Source organism: Gossypium arboreum, chromosome 4, assembly GCF_025698485.1.
Source record: "Gossypium arboreum isolate Shixiya-1 chromosome 4, ASM2569848v2, whole genome shotgun sequence".
Taxonomy (NCBI): Eukaryota; Viridiplantae; Streptophyta; class Magnoliopsida; order Malvales; family Malvaceae; genus Gossypium; species Gossypium arboreum.
The window spans coordinates 47,395,959-47,407,666 of record NC_069073.1 but is presented as its reverse complement, the minus strand read 5'-3'; positions in this window follow the sequence as shown (position 1 = coordinate 47,407,666).

The window sequence follows — 11,708 nt, the reverse complement described above, 5'->3', positions numbered from 1 at the left end:
ACCCCAAGCATGAACGTATTCTCTATTCGTCATGAGCTCGAGGTACTTACCCGATCCGCTGTCCATACTCAATTCAATGGAGACACACCCTCCATATATATAGAGTACGCACACACAGTGCTTACTACTTGATTTCGCACACTTAGTGCCACGTAATTTAAGCCCGCACACACAGTGCCATACCCTCCGAGCTCGCACACCCAAAGGCAGTATTTTTCCAGCTTGCACACATAGTGTCATATTTTTCCAGCATGCACACTTAGTGCCTTATATTTCCAGCACGCACACTTAGTGCCAATCTCGTCACCATACACACGTATTGCCCAAGACACACAAGGTCAAAGCAAACTTTCTACACATTCCACTATTTCTTTTACATTCAACAATTATCCTCACTCCATACACATACAATTTCATTTATACATATATAGCATTCCATTAAACACAATTGCATGGATTTTCCAATCATTTAAGCAATATCAAACATATGTGCTTAATGACTTACCTTGTGTTGGGCAAAATGGTTCCAACTCGCTACTCGATGTTCTTTCCTTTGCCTTTGCTTGTTTCTCCACCTCGAGCTTCTTGAGCTTAGTCAATAAATTAACTAGTTTAACCGTCTTGCCAAATATTTATACATATACACATGACATCAACTAAACTATCATTATTAATACATCAATTCACAAAATTTTATCTCATAAGCATATGACCCATTTTTACCCCATATGGTCAATGCTTCATTCATTACCCAACTAGCCATTCAACAATTTTCAACCTCATTACCACCCTTTTATGTCTAATTGTCTAAATGAGATTATCAACATGCCTATCTATAACCGAATGTGCTAAAATTGATCTAACATCACCTACACACTTGATTAAATGGCGAATACCCATACTATCAATTATGGCATCATTTTTTTATTCTTTCAAACACTTAGTTTTCCTCCCATGAACACTTGGTCAATTTCTTTTCTCTTCTAGCATAGCTTCACACCTATTTGTAACATCCTATGAATCCATATACATCACATTTCTACATAAATTTCTTTTACTTTTCTTCTACTTCCATTCACAACTTCAAAGACACCATACACATATATCATTACTAAGCTTGACACTTAGCATGCAAATGACATCCACACAAACCCACCTTAGCGAAACTTAACTCATCTTCATGCCTCACCACCACAACATCAAATATCAAACATCAATGATACCAAGAAGACAACACCCATGGCGAATATCATCCCCATTTCATGGTAAAGGTTTAGACCATGGGTTAGGTGGGATTCAAACTATCAACTAAAAACATACATGAGTCGATGGATAACATCAACATACCTTAGTCTAGCAAACTCCCATGGCTGATTTTCTCAAGCTTCCCCTTTCTTCTTAGTACATTCGGCCAAGCAAGGAGAAAATGAGAGAATGAACACTTTTTTTCTTTTCTTTGTTTTTCTTCATATTCTCTTTTTTTTCATTTCTTTATTCTTCCTACATAATCCACTAACTAAACATGTTGGCAACATGTTTCCACTCATAGCATGGCCGCCATCATGCTTCATTTTGGCTAATTTGACATGCAAGGACAACACTTTCCCACATGTATTAATAGGCCACCTTACATTTGCCTAGCACATTTCTAAATTTTCTCACATAAGTCCTATTTGATAAAAATTCACTTACAATTAACAAAATCCAAACATGAAATTTTCACACATGCATATATGCATATAATGAGCATCAATTATGATGGTTAATTATTATTATGACTCGGTTTAGTGGTCCCAAACCACTTTCCGACTAGGGTCAATTTTGGCTGTCACAACTCTCCCCACTTAAGAAATTTTCGTCCCTCAAAATCTTACCGTAAATAGGTTTGGATATCGCTCTTTCATAGAGTTCTCGGTCTCCCAAGTAGCTTCTTCTATCCCGTGCTTGAGCCATAACACTTTCACTAGCGGAACCCGCTTGTTTCATAACTCTTTCACTTCCGTGATAGGATACGAATCGGTTCTTCCTCATAACTCATATTGGCTTGAATTTCAATTTCGATGGACTAATCACGTGCGATGGATCGGATCTATAGCGTCAAGCATCGAAACATGAAAGACATCGTGAACCTTTTCGAGTTCGGGGGCAAAATTAAACGATATGCCACTGGACCGACTCGCTTCGGATATCTCATATGGCCCAATGAACCTCGGGCTCAACTTGCCCTTACGGCCAAATCGAGTATCTTTTTCCAAGGCGATACCTTGAGAAACACTTTATCTCCCACGATACTCGATATCCTTACGCTTCAGATCCGCGTCGACTTCGACGATCGGAGGCTATCTTCGACTTTCACGGATTACTTTCACTTTCTGCTCAAAGATCTCTAATCAAATCCACCCGTAAATTTTGCCTTCACCGAGCTCAGGTCCAAAAGCGGTGGTGTACGGCATTTACGAATCGCACAAAGCCTCGTAGGGTGCCATCTTAATACTTGATTGAAAGTCATTGTTATAAGCGAATTCAATCAACGGCAAATACCGCTCCCATGAACCACTAAACTCGAGGACGCAACATCTCAACATATCCTCAAGTATCCGAATTATCCGCCGGATTGACCATCGGTTTGGGGGTGAAAGGCGGTCTGAAATGCAACTTGGTACCCAAAGCTTCTTGCAACTTTTTCCAAAATCGCGAGGTAAATCTCGGATCTCTATCCGACACGATGGAAATAGGCACCCGTGTAATCTCACAATCTGAGAACGTACAATTCGGCTAATTTGTCCATTGAAAAATCCGTACGTACGGGGACAAAGTGAGCCGACTTAGTCAATCTATCTACAACGACCCAAATCGCATCCTTCTTACTTGCTGACAATGGCAGTCCGGATACAAAGTCCATTGTGACTCGATCCCATTTCCACTCGGGTATCGTGATCGGCTGAAGTAATCCCAATGGCACTTGATGTTCCGCTTTCACTTGTTGACATATTAAACATTTCGAAACAAAATCAGAGATGTCTCGTTTCATACCATGCCACCAAAACCGACGTTTCAAATCATTGTACATCTTCGTACTCCCCGGGTGGATTGCCATTCGGCAACAATGGGCTTCATTTAGAATTATCGAAATAAGGTCCGAATTCTTTGGAACACACAGGCGACTTTTGAACCTCAAACAATCGTCATCATCGATTTGAAACTCCGAGTCCTTGTTCGGAACACACTCAGCCCGTTTTGCAGCCAACTCGTCGTCGACTTTCTGAGCTTCTCGAATTTGATGTGTCAATAATGGTTTGGCTTTCAATTCAGCCACTAACACACTGTCGGATCGAACAGACAAGTGCACATTCATCGCTTGAAAAGTGAATAATGATTTACGACTCAAGGCATCCGCAACCACATTCGCCTTTCCGGGGTGATAGTCAATGACCAGCTCATAATCCCTTAACAGTTCGAGCCAACGTCTTTGTCGTAGATTTAAGTCTCTTTGGGTCATCAAATATTTGAGACTTTTGTGATCCGAGTACACATGGCACTTCTCACCAAATAAGTAATGTCGCCAAATCTTTAAGGCGAATACGATGGCAGCTAGTTCAAGGTCATGGGTCGGATAGTTTCTCTCATGCGGCTTTAGTTGTCTCGACGCGTAAGCCACAACTCGACCTTCTTGCATCAACACACAACCTAACCCAAGCAAGGATGCGTCACTGTATATGACAAACTCTTTACCGGACTCCGGCTGTACTAGCACTGGGGCTTTCGTCAAATGGGTTTTCAATTGGTCGAAACTTTTCTGACACTTTTCCGTCCATTCAAATTTGACATCTTTCTGAAGCAGTTTTGTCATGGGTGTGGCTATCATCGAGAATCCTTTTACAAACCGTCGGTAGTAACCGGCAAGCCCCAAAAAGCTCCTAACTTCGGTAACATTCCTTGGAGGTTTCCAATTGACTATGGCCGAAATTTTGTTCGGTCCACCGACACCGATCACGGACACCACGTGCCCCAAAAAGCTAACCTCTTTCAACCAAAATTCACATTTATGAACTTTGCGTATAATCTGCTTATCTCGTAAGATTTGCAACACTAGCCTTAGGTGTTCAAAGATGTTCGTTTCATCTCTCGAATAGACCAAAATGTCATCGATAAATACAATTATGAACCGATCCAAGTATGGCCTGAAAATTCTATTCATTAAATCCATAAACACCGCAGGGCATTAGTGAGCCCAAACGGCATCACCAAGAATTCGTAGTGACCGTACCTTGTTCTAAAAGCGGTTTTGGTATGTCCGATTCTCGGACCCTCAACCGATAGTATCCCGACCTCAAATCTATCTTTGAAAACACCGAGGCTCCTTCAATTGATCAAACAAATCGTCAATTCGTGGCAACGGATATTTATTCTTTATCGTCACTTTATTGAGTTGACGGTAGTCGATGCACAACCTCATGCTTCCGTCCTTCTTTTCACAAACAATACTTGGTGCGCCCATGGAGAAAAACTCGGTCGAGCGAAACCTCTATCCGTCAATTCTTGCAATTGAACCTTCAATTCCTTTAACTCCGTTAATGCCATACGATACGGAGCTATTGAGATCGGCATAGTGCGGTACAACCGATGCGAATTCCACTTCTCGAACCGGTGGCAATCCGGTAACTCCTCCGGAAAAACATCTGAATACTCACAAACCAACGATACCGATTCGAGTTTCTTTTCCGTCTCTTTACTTTCCAACACATACGCAAGGTATGTTTCACACCCCTTTTCACATATCTCCGAGCGGTCATAGAAGATATTATCGCGGCACTCCTTTTAAATCGATGAGACTCGGCTCGGACTACCTCATTATTTGCACTCCTCAAATCAATGGTTTTCCTTTTGCGATCCACCACCGCATCATGTACGGTCACCAATCCATACCAAGAATAACATTGAATTCATCAAATGGTAGAAGCATCGATCGGCCGGAAAACAGATTCTCGAATTATTAGGGGCATCTCTTGCACACTTTATCAACGATACGTATTGACCCAAAGGGTTTGACACTCGAATTACGAACTCAAGAGACTCAACAGTAGAGTCTTCTTCGGATGCTAAAGTTTCACATACATATGAATGAGTAGATCCGGGGTCAATCAATGCAATCACACTAGTATCAAAGAGAGTAAAAGTACCAGTGATAACGTCAGGGGAGGATGCCTCCTCTCGTGCGCGGATGGCATATGCTCTAGCAGGAGCTCGGGTCTCGGATCGAACAGCCGTATCAGTGGCTCCCCTCTGATTACCACCCCTACCTCCTGAAACCCTCGGGGGTCTACCTCTAGCTGTCGCCCCACTAGATCTTGCACCTTGCATCTTATTCTTCTCATCTAGCTCCGTGCAATCTCTAATGAAGTGGTCCTTCGAACCACATCCCTAACAAGCCCGGTTAACAGACTTACCCCAACATTCACCTAGGTGTCGTCTTCCACATTGGGGGCATTCAGGTCTCTCTTGACGATTATTGCCCACACTAGCTACCGAAGTAGCTCGGGAGTCCACCGATGGTCGGGCTCTAATGGAAATTCCCGCAGTCGCCCTCGACTTACTGGTGTCCTCCCTGAACCTCTTTACAGCCGAGAACGGAGCTTTACTCGTTGATCTTTTACGGTAATCTCTTGCTTCAAATTCAGCCTTCTTCTTCTCCTTCCCAAGTTCTTCCGCCTTGCAGGCTCGTTCGACTAGTGTCACGAACTCCTTTATCTCTAAAATTCTCACTTGTAACTTTAACTCTTCATTCAATCCTTCTTCAAATCTTTTTCACATAGCAACCTCATCGGCCACACACTCCCGAGCATACCGACTAAGTCTTACGAACTCATGTTCAGATTCGAGATCTGATCATACGGCCTTGCTTGAGTTCCAAGAACTCCTTACGCTCGATCGATGAACCGTTGACTAATATATTTCTTCCGAAATTCCGTTTGAAAGAAATCCCAAGTAACTTATTCCTTTGGGACTATGGAAATCAAGGTCCTCCACCAATAGTAGGTCGAGTCTCGAAACAAAGATATAGCACACTTAAGACATTCATCGGTGTGCATGATAATTCATCAAACACTCTAATAGTGTTATCAAGCGAAACTTCGGCCCTTTCGGCATCGCGGTAACTATGGCCTTAAACTCCTCGCCCCACGCTTCCTAATCAAGTCCACGGTAGTTTACTCACCTCACGGGATCGATAAATGATGGCATTACGGGCTCTTGGGGTGGATTATTTAAATTCGGGAATGGTTGGACAGCCGGATTGGTTCGGGCATATTAAGTGACCCACTCATTCATCATGGTGAAGAAGGCTTGTTTCGCCCCTTCATTTTGATTATTCATGGATGATTGAGGCTCAAGAAAGCGGTGTCCCTTGCGCAGAGCAGCCGCTACACTTTCAACGTCATCCGCCAAGGGTCTCTATCCCGGGTTCCATCGCTAATCAAAACAAAAATTTCAACCGTCAAGTCATCACATTATTAAGCACTAACAATTTGGCATGTATAGCTAGACTCACACGCTCTATGGTAGTCCTAGAACCGACTAAACCATAGCTCGATACCAATAAAATTGTAACACCCTAACTCGTGACCGTCGCCGTTATCGGACACGAGGGTTAACGCCAAATCCTCTCAAGGTACCAACCAATTTGACATTACCAACAGCTGAAAAACTGCATCACCGTCACCTTAAAATCATATCTCGAGTTTCAAAACTCGGAAACTGGTTTCAGAAATTTTACCTGAATTTAGACTCACATACCCATCCATGGATTTATTTTAGAATTTTTGGCTGGGCCAATTGGTACATTTTATTAGTTAAATTCACCCATGTTACGGGATTGACTGCTCGACCTATGCACGTTACAACTTGAATATCTCTCCGTGTGGGGGCTTTAATATCGGGTACCGTTTGTTTCTAATGAAACTAGACTCAAAATGGAATCTGTACATATAAGGCATGACTTTCTGGATAATTTATAGTAAATTTTCAAAATCGCGACGGGGACCCGAAACCATTACGCCCTGTCTCACGAGAACTTTAATATTTCTCAAGATAACGCTCATATGGTCGTTTCGTTTCGTCCATATAAAAATAGATTCATCAAGGTTAAATTCCATAATTTACTCACTATTTAATTCTACTTCTACTATTTTTAGTGATTTTTCAATCTCATCTCACTGCTGCTGTCCGCAATTCCATCGATGAGACTATGCCGATTTCATGAATCTTTCCTTGGCCTTAATCATCCATCATACATGACACAAATTATGGCCACCTTATCAAAATTAGAGTTTCTAAGACTCGTGGCTATAGGTTCTAGCATCCCACTCGACGACCACATAGGCCATTTTCACATGGCTTAAAGTTTACAACCCACAATTCGACAAAATATAATAGCCTATACATGCCAAATGTTCTTCAACAACGAAAACAATACCACAAGATTTCAGCCGGTGTGATGACTTCAATGACGGTCCCGATCACGCAAACAATACGAGTCCGAGAGACCTAAAATGGGTGACAAGAAAACACCGAGTGAGTTTACAACTCAAGAAGTCATAAGCATTCATCAATCCACCGATAAAGTTACTACAACATGTACAACAAACGAGGCTAGGTACTCATCCATATCGAATCTATACCATAATACCTCGGACCTTTCGGTCCAATCTCGCACCAAGTCATACATCCACATTTCATATTCTACACAACAAGATAATCAAAGCATTTTTACACATTAACTCATTTTCCAAAGACAACCATACAATTTCAATCATCACATAGATTTAAGGCTTACCAAATTCAACCCCAAGCATGAACGTATTCTCTATTCGTCATGAGCTCGAGGTACTTACCCGATCCACTTGTCCATACTCAATTCAATGGAGACACACCTCCATATATATAGAGTAATGCACACACAAGTGCTTACTACTCGATTTCGCACACTTAGTGCCACGTAATTTAAGCCCGCACACACAAGTGCCATACCATCCGAGCTCGCACACCCAAAGGTCAGTATTTTTCCAAATTGCACACATAGTGTCATATTTTTCCAGCATGCACACTTAGTGCCTTATATTTCCAAAGACGCACACTTAGTGCCAATCTCGTCACCATACACACGTATTGCTCAAGACACTTAATGCCGAAAGCAAACTTTCTACACATTCCACTATTTCTTTTACATTCAACAATTATCCTCACTCCATACACATACAATTTCATTTATACATATATAGCATTCCATTAAACACAATTGCATGGATTTTCCAATCATTTAAGCAATATCAAACATATGTGCTTAATGACTTACCTTGTGTTGGGCAAAATGGTTCCAACTCACTACTCGATGTTCTTTCCTTTGCCTTTGCTTGTTTCTCCACCTCGAGCTTCTTGAGCTTAGTCAATAAATTAACTAGTTTAACCGTCTTGCCAAATATTTATACATATACACATGACATCAACTAAACTATCATTATTAATACATCAATTCACAAAATTTTATCTCATAAGCATATGACCCATTTTTACCCCATATGGTCAATGCTTCATTCATTACCCAACTAGCCATTCAACAATTTTCAACCTCATTACCACCCTTTTATGTCTAATTGTCTAAATGAGATTATCAACATGCCTATCTATAACCGAATGTGCTAAAATTGATCTAACATCACCTACACACTTGATTAAATGGCGAATACCCATACTATCAATTATGGCATCATTTTTTTATTCTTTCAAACACTTAGTTTTCCTCCCATGAACACTTGGCCGAATTTCTTTTCTCTTCTAGCATAGCTTCACACCTATTTGTAACATCCTATGAATCCACATACATCACATTTCTACATAAATTTCTTTTACTTTTCTTCTACTTCCATTCACAACATCAAAGACACCATACACATATATCATTACTAAGCTTGACACTTAGCATGCAAATGACATCCACACAAACCCACCTTAGCCGAAACTTAACTCATCTTCATGCCTCACCACCACAACATCAAATATCAAACATCAATGATACCAAGAAGACAACACCCATGGCCGAATATCATCCCCATTTCATGGTAAAGGTTTAGACCATGGGTTAGGTGGGATTCAAACTATCAACTAAAAACATGCATGAGTCTCATGGATAACATCAACATACCTTAGTCTAGCAAACTCCCATGGCTGATTTTCTCAAGCTTTCCCCCCTTTCTTCTTAGTACATTCGGCCAAGCAAGGAGAAAATGAGAGAATGAACACTTTTTTTTTTCTTTCCTTTTCTTTGTTTTTCTTCATATTCTCTCTTTTTTTCTTTTTTCTTTTTTTCATTTCTTTATTCTTTCTACATAATCCACTAACTAAACATGTTGGCAACATGTTTCCACTCATAGCATGGCCGGCCATCATGCTTCATTTTGGCTAATTTGACATGCAAGGACAACACTTTCCCACATGTATTAATAGGCCACCTTACATTTGCCTAGCACATTTCTAAATTTTCTCACATAAGTCCTATTTGATAAAAATTCACTTACAATTAACAAAATCTGTGACATCCCTAAATCGACCCTAGTCGGAAAGTGGTTTCGGGACCACCAAACCGAGTCATAATAATAATTAACCATCATAATTGATGCTCATTATATGTATATATGCATGCTATATCCTTGTTAAGTAGACTCACTTACTATTGGTGGAGGACTTTAATTTCCATAGTCCCAAATGAACGAAGTTACTTGGGATTTCTTCCAATCCAATTTCAAAGAAATACATTAGTCAACAGTTCATCGATCGAGCGTAAGGAATTCTTGGAACTCAAGCAAGGCCGGATGATCAGATCTGAATGCGAACATGAGTTCGTAAGACTTAGTCGGTATGCTCGGGAGTGTGTGGTGATGAGGTTGCGATGTGCAAAAGATTTGAAGAAGGATTGAATGAAGAGTTAAAGTTACTAGTGGGAATTTTGGAGATAAAGGAGTTCGTGACACTAGTCGAACGAGCACGCAAGGCGGAAGAACTTGGGAGGGAGAAGAAGAAGGCTGAATTTGAAGCAAGAAATTACCGTAAAAGATCGATGAGTAAAGCTCCGTTCTCAGTAAAGAGGTTCGGGGAGGACACCATGAAGTCGAGGACGATCGGGAATTTCCATTAGAGCCCGACCATTGACGGACTCGAGCTACTTCAGTAGCTAGTGTGGGCAATAATCGTCAAGAGAGACTGAATGCCCCCAATGTGGAAGACGACACCTAGGTGAATGTTGGGGTAAGTCCATTAAAAGGGCCTGTTATGGATGCGGTTCAAGGACCACTTCATTAGAGATTGCACGAGCTAGATGAGAGGAATAAGACGCAAGGTGCAAGACCTAGTGGAACGACGGTGGAGGTAGGCCCCGAGAATCTCTGGAGGTAGGGGTGGTAATCGAGAGGAGCCTCTAATACGGCCGTCCGATCCGAGACCCGTGCTCTGCTAGAGCATATGCCATCCGCACGATCGGAGGCATCCTCCCCGACGTTATCACCGGTACTTTTACTCTCTTTGATACTATTGTGATTGCATTGATTGACCCCGCTCTACTCACTCATATGTATGTGAAACTTTAGCATCCAAGAAGACTCTACCGTTGAGTCTCATCGAGTTCGTAATTCAGTGTCAAACCCTTTGGGTCAATACGTGCTTGTTGATAAAGTGTGCAAGAGATGCCCCTAATAATTCGAGAATCTGCTTTCCACCGATCGATGCTTCTACCATTTCATGAATTCGATGTTATTCTTGGTATGGATTGGTGACCGTACATGATGCAATGGTGGATCGCAAAGGAAAACCATTAATTTGAGGAGTGCAAATAATGAGGTAGTCCGAGTCGAGTCTCTTGATTTAAAAGGAGTGCAAATAATATATCTTCTATGACCGTCAAGATATGTGAAAAGGGGTGTGAAACATACCTTGCGTATGTGTTTGGGAGTAAAGAGACGGAAAGGAAACTTCGAATCGGTACCGATGGTTTGTGAGTATTCGGATGTTTTTCCCGAGGAGTTACCGGATTGCCACCGGTTCGAGAAGTGGAATTGACATCGGTTGTACCGGTACTACGCCGATTTCAATAGCCCGTGTCGTATGGCATTAACGGAATTAAAGGAATTGAAGGTTCAATTGCAAGAATTGACGGATAGAGGTTTCGCTCGACCGAGTTTTTCTCCATGGGGCGCTTTTGTATTGTTTGTGAAGAAGAAGGACGGACCCATGAGGTTGTGCATCGACTATCGTCAACTCAATAAAGTGACGATAAAGAATAAATATCCATTGCCACGAATTGACGATTTGTTTGATCAATTAAAGGGAGCCTCGGTGTTTTCAAAGATAGATTTGAGGTCGGGTACTATCAGTTGAGGGTCCGAGAATCGGACATACCCAAAACCGCTTTTAGAACGAGGTACGGTCACTCACGAATTCTTAGTGATGCCGTTTGGGCTCACTAATGCCCTACGGTGTTTATGGATTTAATGAATAGAATTTTCAGGCCATACTTGGATCGGTTCATAGTTGTATTTATCGATGACATTTTGGTCTATTCGAAGATGAAACCGAACATCTTTGAACACCGAGGCTAGTGTTGCAAATCTTACGAGATAAGCGATTATACATAAAGTTCAAGAATGTGAATTTTGGTTGAAAGA